The sequence below is a fragment of the Ambystoma mexicanum genome, chromosome 2q (genome assembly GCF_040938575.1).
Source record: "Ambystoma mexicanum isolate Mex_15411 chromosome 2q, UKY_AmexF1_1, whole genome shotgun sequence".
Classification (NCBI taxonomy): domain Eukaryota; kingdom Metazoa; phylum Chordata; class Amphibia; order Caudata; family Ambystomatidae; genus Ambystoma; species Ambystoma mexicanum.
In genome coordinates, this window is record NC_090924.1 from 196464384 (window position 1) to 196476262 (window position 11879).

Consider the following 11879-nt stretch of genomic DNA (forward strand, 5'->3'; position numbering starts at 1 on the left):
TTGTTGCTGCACCTCCCCAGCCAAACTGGACTCTGCCGAGTGTTGAGCCTCAGCTGTTTCCTGTGGCTGTGCGACAGGTGTTGGCTCTTCAGCCTCAACGGCCCTTGGCAGCACCGGTGCCACGGCAACTTCAGGTGTTTTCAATGTTGGTGCACGGCGGGCCTGGGGTTGGCCCTTTGAGGTGGAAGGCCGGTTGGCCTCATCCCGGGCCCTCTTGCCCGGTGTGGTTTGCTGTGGGGGTGAGTCCTGGGCATCGCTGTCATGGTCTGAGCCTGTGGCGGTTGAAGAGAGGTCGAAGAGAGGGACGGCATGAGTGATGGTTTGAAAGGCATCATACATACATGTGTACAATTGATCATCCACACAATCAAGGGTAAAAGGCATTTGAGTTTGGATGATCACGTTGTTTCATACGTGGGTGATGGAGGCATACGTCGGGGTCACTCATGTTGGGGAAGACGTATGGTATGGGACATGCATATTTGTTTGGGCCTGCATGCAGTGTGACTTAAGCCATTTACATTTTGTGTGGTATGTGTCAGGTACGGCATTGCCTTGCTGCAGGAAACTGCATGTGTCTGTGATGCGTCTGACGACTTTGCTGGGAGTGTGTGTGTGTTGGGCCATGGCTTGCCTCTTTGGACAGACATATTGGTTGACTTTCATCAGACTCTGCATTACAGTGTTTTCTTAGGACACTCGCCTCCATCCGCCTATGTTGTGGCACCACACTCCATGTCTCCGACACCTTCTATTCCCTTAATGCCCATCAGGCTGGCAAAGATGTCCTCCCATCAGGACAGCTTGATGGGGGAGCTGGCTCCTTCGCCTGTTGCCATTGCCTGGCTCCTGTTGGCAGAGAATATGTTCCGTACTCGAAGCAGCAAGTCGTTCCACCACTTCCTGCAGTCTTTTATGGTGTGTGGGTGTTCCCGACTGCGCTCACTTTCTGCGCCACAAGTGCCCAGATCTCTTTTTTTGCAAATGATGGCCTCCCTCTTCATGCTCTGGGCGAACACGATGTCAGCATGTTCCTGCAGGGTCTCAGCTAGCATGGCTAGCTCATCTTCATTGAAGCGCTCTTTGCGCGGGCGGGAGGCGCCCTTCTTAACAGCCTTTGGCATTGTGGTGTGTTAGAGGATGGGTTTCCACAAACAGCAATGTCCCACAGATCCTTTGTGCTGAGGATGGCAATGGATTGTGTTTTTAAAGATGGCTGCCGTGCTCCTTCCCGTTCCTGTGCGATGACGCTACTTCCGGTTCCGCTTATTTACGGTGACCGTTATTAGCGGTGACCGCTAATGCCATATTGGTTCATGCCGTTAGTGCAATGTGCGCTATGCATGATGCCGCTACGGGCCTTTTTCGGGTCTTTTACAGCATGGCGGTAATGCCCTTAACGGCATGGTGCAAAGCTCATGCCCACGAAGTCGTAATAGCCCTCTATTAGCGGGCTCTTGACTACATGGACACGCTATTTGTGCCATGCCGGTAAGGGCCGTTACTTACCTCCAAACTCGTAATGACCCCCCTGTGTATATGATCTGTGCCTTTCATTGGATCATTGCAATTCCACATTAGTAGCGTGTAGAAGATTCAAGCCCAAAACATTGCGGTCAACTTAAGAAAAGCATTGGGCAGCACATGCAATGGACTTAAGCTGTTTGGTAGCTCCCGTGTCCGTCTATAACACTCAAGATATAGAGTCTGAGAGTGCACAGCAGCAAGAGGCTAAATTTAAAGAACACAACCCAAATAAATGGTTTGAAGCCCTAATGCCTTTAAAGATTCTACTGTGAAGATCACCAATCTCGAGCCATCTACCTCCCTTATGGAGCTTAACAATGGGCCACCTGCATTAAAAATGGGAAACATCCTTTTGGGTACGGAGCAATAAGAAGAAAAATGTCATCAAATGATACCCCACAACCCTATCTGCACTTGCCCAGGTTAGCTGGATAGACTGTTTCGGACCCCACTGCACTGAAGCAATCACATGAGTCTGCCTTTAGGACTGAGTAACATGAGTCATATGCTTCAAGTGGCAAAAATAATAATTTGAGAGCTTTTGGCACCAAAATACAATACCACAAAGCAGAAAGTTGTGGAAAAATAAGCACTGCAAATGCCGACACTGGCATTTAACAGGGATCTTTAAAACCCACATTTTAAAGGACCACACGTACATGACATCAAGGAACATATTTTCTATTTCGAACAGCGTTATGATGGACCATTGATTTTTTTTTTTTTGCCAGACTTGGAAACATTTGCAAAGCTTCAGCAAGAAGGGTAAATTAAGTGAGGCAAGCTCCCTAACCTCCCCATATTATGTAGGGTAGCATGTGGCTAGGGAAGTTGCTTGTCGGGCTCCTAGCTGATGTGCCTCACCGTGGTTGGATGTGGCAGGCTCCTGTTGATCTGCTGACACCCCTTCGATGTGGTAAACCTACAGGGAAAATAATCTGAAGACCCAGGACAGACCCAAGAAACCACAGAACTCCCACCGACCCCACCATGAGGTGGGAGATATATTGTATGATCGAGGGGTTCATGAATTCATCAGTCGGCACACCTGCGCTGACTGCAGAGGTTAAGGACGCATCACACACACAGTTCATGCATGAGACCAGCAGGAGACTTCCTGGGAGTACCACGTGGAGTACTCTCCAGCAAGGATTTGGCAACATTAAGGAGGCAGTGAGGCAGAGGCGTATACAGCATACCAAATGGAATGCAAAGATTCCGCTGATTGCCTCTCAGAACTTTAGCCTCTTCCCTGCTCCACTGGGAGATAAACTAAATCAAGGAAAGACCAATCAGGTAGAAAGAACGGGTACACCCTAATTAAATCAGCTAAAAAGCAGTTCAGGTTTATCCAATCCCCGAAGTGAGTGCACGTTTAAACTACCATTGCCAATAACTAGCAGAGCCCTAGCCCCTCCTGAGGAGGAAATAAAATGGAAAACCTGAGAGCGATCCGCAGAAGACCGACCTGTCTGTTTATGACCCTGTGCTGGAATCATAAACCTGTGGCGGGAGGGCTTCTCAAGACGATCAGCTGCCTGAAAAAAGAACAGGAGGCAGTGGGGGAAGTAATACCCATTCATCCATCCATGCATGCTGAACCCGAGGTCCAGGAGGGACCAAATGAGAATATGGACGTTGAACCTAAGGACCTAGAAGGACCATTTGCAAAATACCTGAAGCCATGCCAAGGTCCAGAGAGGATCCCAAAAGAGCACAGGCATGCATCCAAGGCCCCATTGGCACCCCTAGGAAGACCGGAATTAACCATAATGTCCAGGAGGGAACAGATAAAGCTTGAGACCTGAAAGAAAGCCAGGTCGACCCGGATCAATCCAGGAGTTCGTTCTAAACCACGTCACAGGGAAGACCCAGAGAAAGTAAGCAGAGACAGCTGAAACTTAGTTACCCAGTACCAGCTACCTGAAGGAGAAATAAAGCGAGGTGTGTTTGAAGGCATGATTACTGCAACATCCACATCACAATTGAGGTGTTCGAGAAGCCAGGAAAAGCGGAAAAAGCGGAGTGGCAGAATAGGAATGACCACACTTCCCTAAATAATTGTTTTGTGTTTTAGATTAGGGCTAGACTTGAACATTTTTGTCAGGCAATCTGTTGGAACCTTCTGTCTCTTAGAGTACGGCAGCCTGTGGGTTGGTCTGCTTTAGAGTTGGGTTGACCTTGGACCATCCTTTTGAGAAGATTGTGTTTTAGTAGAAGGGATCTAGGAAGGTAGTCGGACACTTTAGATTTGGATTTAAGAAGGAACAGCCTGGCAATACCTGGCTTTAACGGGAGCCCCACTTTATGCTGTCCATACATATTCACTGTTTCCTTAGAATCTTTATTAGTTGTAGCTCTGGCTTGGACTTTTTGGAGTTAGCCCAACCCATACTGGCTTTCTGAAAAAAAGATGTACAAATCCTATGTCACTTGTTTTGGGTATCATTGTTCAGCCTAGTAAAACTACTGTATCTCTTGTTTAGTATATCATTGCTTGGCCTAGCATAATAGGGAGATATTGACTTTCCAAGAAGCCATGCGCAGCCTGAATACATATACGAAGGAAATGGCAATAGCTTAGGCACAGAAGAAACATGGTCCCAATGGAGGAAAGATAGTCACTGCAACACAAGAAGATGTCTTTGAAGAAGAGAAACACTAAATGTACTGACAGCAACGTGTGGGATGTTTATACTACGGTCTCCCCCGAATTGGAGGATCGCCCTAGTTGTTCATCAGCAAATGACAATCAAATAACATACTTTGCACACTGTAAGGGTAAGGGTGCAGAAGTAAAACTCTGGCATGGAGTGGTCATGGTGTTGGCTATACACTTTAATTCAAAGGTGCAAAAGCAAAAGAAAACCCTAACACTAAGAGGGGTTACCCTGTCTCAATGGAAATAGCTAGTGTCAGAATGTCCAAAGTAAATTCCCACTGTCCAGTATCTTACACAGTGAGCTACCTAAATCAAAGGTGATGTCTTCTTGATCCAGAGGGGGTGACTTGGCAGTTCTTGTCTCGATCAGATTCTCTTTGTAGAACTACAGCCACTCCTTGGCTGTCAGAGAAATGTATTTCTTTCCCCAGACTTCCTTAGGCCTCCAAATCAGTTCTTTGGGGTCCCAAACCCTGGTTGGTAGCTTTAGCTTACCCTCACCAGCTATTGTGCTGAAGAGGAACAGCCTGGATGCTCTCTCCAAGCTGCATGGGTCCCTGACCCTTCGGTGCAGACCTGATCCCTCACCAAATGCTGTACTAACGAAGCATTGCTTGAATGCTTTCTCCAAGCTGTAGGGGTCCCTGACCCTTCGGTGCAGACCTTGTTCCCTCTCACCAAATATTGCACTGACGAAGCGTTGCCTGGATGCTCTCTCCAAGCTGTAGACTTGGTTCACTCTCCTGCCAAGCCTTAGTACAAGTCCATGTACGATTTGCGTGTAAGTCCCAGGCTGTCTTTTTTGGCTTTTGCAACAACCTTCATGAGGTCTCTGAGCCCCTGTAGCTTCCCGGGTACCTTGTGTTATGGCTTAGGCGAGTGCTTGCTCCCTCGAAGGCAGCTGGGCTCACTGTCGGCATTCCAGTAACTTTCCGAAGCTTCCTTCCCCCTGCAGTGGCTTCACAGGTTTCTTCTGCTCGGGGATGGCGTGCTGGTGCGCTTCTGCGCTCCCATGGTCTCTGGGGCGGCTGGAGTCTTGGTCCGCTTCTGAGCCGCGCAGTCCTCCCATCCTGAACTATGCCCGGACTCTCTCCTTCTGCGCTGCATCCCGGTCAGCACCTATCTGCGCGTCTGGTTCCTCTCATCTCTCATGGTTCCTCCTGGGAGGGCTTTTCAAACTGTTAAGTCCTTCATTGGTTTTTATCTTACTTCTGCCAATTACTGCTCGTGAACCACTAAACTGGTAAGTGTTTCCAATATGTACTCTGTATTCCTCTGCATTCCCTCTTCGTCTCAGTATTAGGTTAGTATTGAGATGAATGTCATTATGTACAAAAAAAACCAAATATAATGACAATGGATCTAAAAGATGCATATTTCATATTTTGATGTACCCAAGTCGCAGATAAATGATCAATGTAACTCCAGCTTGGGATCAAGTTTAAGCCAAAAGTGTTTTCCGAAAACATATTGTGGTATTATCAACACACCTACACATAATTGAGGTACATATCACCCCATATCTGATTGGCTGGTAGTTGGGAACATGTATGCAAGTGCCTGTAAGACATACATCAACTTTCAACTTCACAGTTTGGAATTTAAAGTTAATCTCAAGCAAGAGGAACGCATTCCTTTGAGCTATAATAGATATAAATCAGACTCTTTCATTCCCACCAGCAGTACAAGTAATGTCCTTGAAAATGTGAATCTGTTTTACCAGATGTGTCTGTCTGACTGTCAAGCATGCCAGAACCGTCATTGAGACCCACTTCGTGAATGGCTACCATTTCCATGGTTTGAAGTGGAGCGGTTTTTAACAAATAGATTTTGCAACCACCAGTTTGTGGTACGTGGCATGCATACAGCGTAAAATAGTGACGCCCATTTAGCCTACCTTCTAAACAAATGGCCACAGTTAACAGATGGCTCCTAATAAGAATGGGCCACACGCCTATTCCAATTAACGGCTGAGGCATTATGGTCTGCTCTTCAAGGACAATTTTACATGGACGTCAGTTGCTAGCAGTTGGAATTGCACTGTACTCCCATCTATCTTTCAGCACAGCACACGGATAGATTCTCCTGTAAAACCAAAAACCTTTGGCTGTGCAGTAAGACGATGACTCTGCCCACCGATAACATCCGTTAGTCCTTTTCTCCACTTTGATGGGACTGTATGCTCTGCACAGTTGGTATTTTACATCCAGCACGGTTTTTCCTCCTTTTCTTTATTTTTCCCATGTCTCCCGTTGCCATCCGGCAACATAAATTCCTTCTTTAATGATGCATGCTTCTCTTGCAGTATACATTACGTGGCAAAAGATTCCCACAGACTTTGCCTCAAGTGCCTGAGCCCCGAGCATAGATGGGTTGGTTGCTCATTGTGCCACACCTTTTCCCCACGAACTCTACGCAAGTTGTTGGGAAGAAATCTTCAATAGGCCTCCGCGTCACATTACTTTTACTTTAAAAAGGTATACTGCACGCCTTGGACCCAGAGGCTTATGGGCGCAACTGTAAAAAGAACAAATAACATAGAGATCATCTTGATGAAAGAAGGGGAGGCCGGGTTGCAGGGGAAAAGCGACTCCTCAATTTATTTGAATTGATATGTTTTCAGTTTTTTCTTAAAATTTCAATCCCGTAAATCTTTCTCATTTCTTCCAGGAGAGAATTCCAAATCTTTGGGGCAGCTGCATACAAAGCACCCTGGTTTGCTTGTGTGAGAGAACACCTGGGCCCTCTTAGCTGTAGTGTGTCATTTGATCTGAGCGTTCTAATATTGGACTTTACCTGATGGACAGGACCTGGACACATGATGCACTTGTGCATCATGACCAGAACGCGAAATGTAACCCGCTCTTCTATCGGCAACCAGCGCAAAACTCTTCTTGCTTCGGGAACATGATCAAACTTCCTCAGGGCAGTAATGGCTTTGACTGCACTGTTTTGTATGACCTGAAGTCTTCCAAACTCTGATTTATTTATCCCTACAAGGAGACTACTACAATAGTCTGTCTTGGACCCGATGATTGCTCTTGCTATAATTTCACAGTTGGCTTGTGAGATGAACCGGCGTGTTTATGCGAGCAATTTTATATGGTATGCTGATGAAGGCACCAAATGGCTCACTTGTGCCTTTATACTGAGATGTTGGTCCAGGACAATACCTAAGGTTTTAACCTTTGTTTTGGTCTCCCGAAGGTGCCCAGTGAGTGTGACATATTTATAATTCTCTCCTAGGTTTTCTATTCTGTTTGGTGTTCCAACAACCATGCCTTGTTTAATGCAAGCCCATTTTCTACCATCCATCCATCAATGATATCATTGACCTCATTCAATCTGGCAGTATCTTGCTCATAGTTTCCTGATAGCGGGATGACACATTGCGTGTCATCCGCATAGTTGGTAAATTCAACACTATTCCTGTCCAGCAGATCGAAGAGAGGGATGGTAAAAATATTGTAAAGGGAGGGCGATAAACAGGCGCCCTGAGGGACTCCAAATAGCACAGTACTAAGTGGAGCCTCTGCTGTATCACTACACACTCTGTGTTCTATTGCTAAGAAAAGATTGTACCCGTGCTGAGGAAGCATCTGAAAACGTGGCTACCTCCTTCAACCTGGTGACCAATAGATGATGGTCCACCAAGTGGAAGGCTGCCGAGAGGTTTAGCAAAATTAGAATCGATGCCTCCCCCCCCTTATCCGTGGTGCGAAATAGGTTAGACTTCAAGCCCAATGTGAATATTAAACTCTGAAATCTGAATGTACGCCACCCGATCTTAGATTTTAAGCAAGAAGGGGGAATTAGTGATAGGCCTGTAGTTGAGTGCATGAATGGGATGCAAGCCAGGTGTTTTCAATAGCAGAGAGATCGACATTGTTTTAGATGATCTGGGACATGACTTTCCATAAACAAGGTATTGATAAATGTAGTCAGGGCTTCGATCATAGAAGCGGAACACGCTTTAAAAGTCTGACTGACAAGAGTCAGCTGGTTGGTGTCAGCTTGTCAATAATTGCAGCTAGTTCTATCTGCGTTATGGGGTGGAAGTTGATAGCAGGTATAGTTGTTCGATCAGCCGCTTTCTCAATATGTGCTTTAAGAGGGACATCTTCGAATGGATTGTGTCCTGCAATGTATTACTCATCTTTGACACGTAATGTCCACCTTCGGAAAACATTTTCGGCAGAGGGCGCTGTGCGTCGATGGTGTCGAGTCGGGGTCCCTCAATGGCCTCCGTTGAGCGTGACGTGATCAGGGATCATATATAGCTCACACGGTGCCCGTTGGCCTCAGTTCCGTATTTCCATGACAGCTATTGCTTCGTCTAACGAGAATTGGCGCGCCTCATCGTCTGACTTGTTTCCGAGAAATTCTTAGAAAAATCCTTCGAGATGTCTTCATCCTCGACACCTTCAACACCGAAAACCGTTTAAAAAAATGATGGGACTGCAGGTCCAAGATGTCCCTCACCGACCCGCAAGGTATCTGCTTGTTGTGCCGTGGCGAGGAACAGGACATGGCCAATTGTTCAAAATGTAAATCCATGAACGGAAAGGCCTTGAGGGAGCAGAAGGGGAAACTCCAGGTAGGAAGATTACCCAAATCCCTGACTTGCTAAACCTTCGGCCAACGAGTCGAGAGGAGACTCTCTCCTCATAGAAAGAAGGCGAAGCGATCTATGTCAAGGAGTGGTTTGCACCACTCGTCGGCTAAAAAGTTCATCGAATCATCGACGTCTTCCTCCGATGATTCTCCCTTAAGGGTTGCATGTCCCACAAAGAAATCTAACCCAGCAGAATGGGAATTTTTCCGAGAGAACATGTTAAACATTTTTGAAAAACAAGGTCATGCTCCTACCAAGCCTTCCGAGCAAGCCGGTAAGGATAGGTCTTGGCCAAAGACCAGCTTGCCCTTGAGCCCGGGAAAATGGCCTGACAAACCTAGAGAGCCCTTGAGGCCCTCTTTCAATGAAAAGCACAAAGAAAAATCTAGATTGAGGTCCTCGACACCATTGAGACCCTCAACGCCATCAAAACCGTTGACGCCAACAGTGTCCTCGACGGCTGCTAAACCTGTGTCCACGACAGGGTCGTCGACATCGACAACTTTGAAGACCCCACATACGCTGGCTGTTCCATCAAAGCCAGGCGCCTTTCCTCATCTGGCGTCATGAAGCCTTCAACGCCATCGAAGCCTTCACTGACTCCATCTGCAAAAAGTCTATACTCCTTTATCCAGAAAGGAGTTTTTCAAATCACTCTCTTCAATCTAAGAAGATGAAGAACACTCTGATGGAGAGGATCCTCCTTTTGGACTTCAATATTGAGCGCCCAATGCTCCAGAGTGTCTGATTTCAGAGGAGTCCAGGATTAAAGATCTATATGACCGTTTACAGTTGGCGAGTGGAGTTGATACTTTACCCGAGCTAGAGTTCGGTAGACCTGAGCCTGGTGAACACGCCGATGCTACATACAGACAACTCATGTCCAGAGTTGTAGAGTACCTCGGTTGGAGCAGACCACCACTCCCTTAGGAAATATAACCAATATTTTGGATAAAGGTCCCCAAACTGACCCGGTATTGCCATTCCACATGGCTTTACAAAAGAGAGTGGCTGGAAATTGGGAAACTCCGGATACCACTCCGGCAGTTAATAAAACTCTGACACGAAAATACAGCCCCTCCATTGGTGACCCTGACTATCTGTTGAAACACCCCACTCCGGAGAGTTTGGTGGTGCAGGCAGCTACAGCAACATCGACGCAGGCAGCGTACCCTACCATTCCTATGTCAGTCTAGAAATACGGATACCTCTACTTTGACACGGCAAACGCATTTTGGTGGCCTTGGGCCAACCGTCTCATGCACGATGTGACAAAATATAGGTTTTCAAGTTTGCCAATGAACGGTCATTTCGATGTAACAAGAATCGCCATTTTTTTTTCTAACCATTGCTCATTGCTTTCTCTTCCTATTGCTTCGCAGTATATTTTCTGCTTACACTGCTTGATTGTGAAACATTGTTGTCTGTATGTGAAAAGGACAATGCCGCAGGGCCGTGAGGATAACAAGAGTTCACTGAAACACAAACGTAGGCAGCGCCAGGAAGAATGCCTGGCTCCCTCCCGAATGTAGCCTTGAAGCAGAGCTGCAGGGCATCTAATCATTTCACAGCTGGCAGCCAGTCTCGTTATATGGTAGAATATGTTAGAATAATACCGCTGAAGGCTTGAATTATGCTTTTCTTATGGCCCCCCTTTGCTGAGCCCGCTAGAGCATGTCGGCTCTCAGGACGCAAATATCACCTGATAGATAGCAAGATCCGGAATGCAACTCCCCCCGTATGTAGTTTGCTTGCAAGATCAGAAGCGGTGTGTTCTATTCAACAACTGAAAGATGCCTTCGCGCTCACAAAGTGCAAATTGTTACTAGAATAGATGTTTGAAGGTGTCATAGTGGTCGGAGATGTCCATCATCACACCAAGTTCAAAGAAACGCAATAAAGGGGGGTGTTAAACATGTCATAGCTGATTGTTTGATATGCATTTTGTATATATGTAACTGATGTACGAAATTCACTCTCTTGCGTCCCTCGAGGTCTAGAGATACACGTCGTGGGGCGTGAGACCCGGTTGGCCAACTGAGACTTTTGCTTTGCAATAAAACCCTAGCTTTGGGAATACAACCTTGTGTCTGGCGTATCTATCGTGTGTGGTGACTCGTCTTATTTCCATAAACGTCAGGGTCCCCTAGGGGCCCCTTTCAAGATGGCGCCTGAATAGGGACCCTCCCCCACTTGTTCCATCACGTAACGTTGTAATTGAGTAAGGCAGAAAACGGCGAGGACGGGACGATCGAGCCGGGATCAAGAGGTGTTCGGGGCGCCCTGTAAAAGTAATGAGAGACTCCTTTGCAGATCTGCACACATCTGATCCCTGATCGACGTGCCTGGCTAGAGAACAAGGAGGTGAGGGTCCCGAAACGAGGCGGAAGCCAAGAAACGCAGACACGACGTCCTTTGGTGCGTCAGTATACAGACGACTTGATTTATCAGGTCAGTCATTCCCCGATTCAAAGTATCCTGATATTGGTTGAGAGTTGACTTTGCAAAATCAAACGCCCTAGGTAAGGTTGATTAACCAGGGGGAAGGTTGAAACATGCCTAGGGTATTGTCCACCCTAGCAGGGTTTTTCCGCTGTGGTAGACAATCTTTGGAAGATGGCCAAATTGTACCACCTGGGGGAACGCCGGCATATGAGATGTATGTGAAGTATGGAGTGGGTGCGATAATATTCTGTGAGACTTGGCATAGGCAAACCAGAAAGCAACAAGACCATCAGTGGCCGATAATGGTAGTTTTGAGATAGCGAGGATAGACAACCTGGAAAGGGTGTTGATAAGAAAGAAAGCGCGTCCTGCAGCATTTTAGACTATTAAAGACTGGAGGAAGGAAGCAATGCCACGATTTAAAAGCAGAGCAAAGCATGCGCACAGGCATAAATCGAAAGGTGAAGTAGCGGAAGAGAAAGAAGAGGAGGAGTGGACTGAGAGTCTAAGAAGGGCAGGTAGGCGTGAACAGTTCAATATAGAAAAGATATACCCACAACGAGAATTACACATAGCAGATGAATTGATAGAAAACATATTGACCCATACAAAACAAGGCCCAAGATCAGA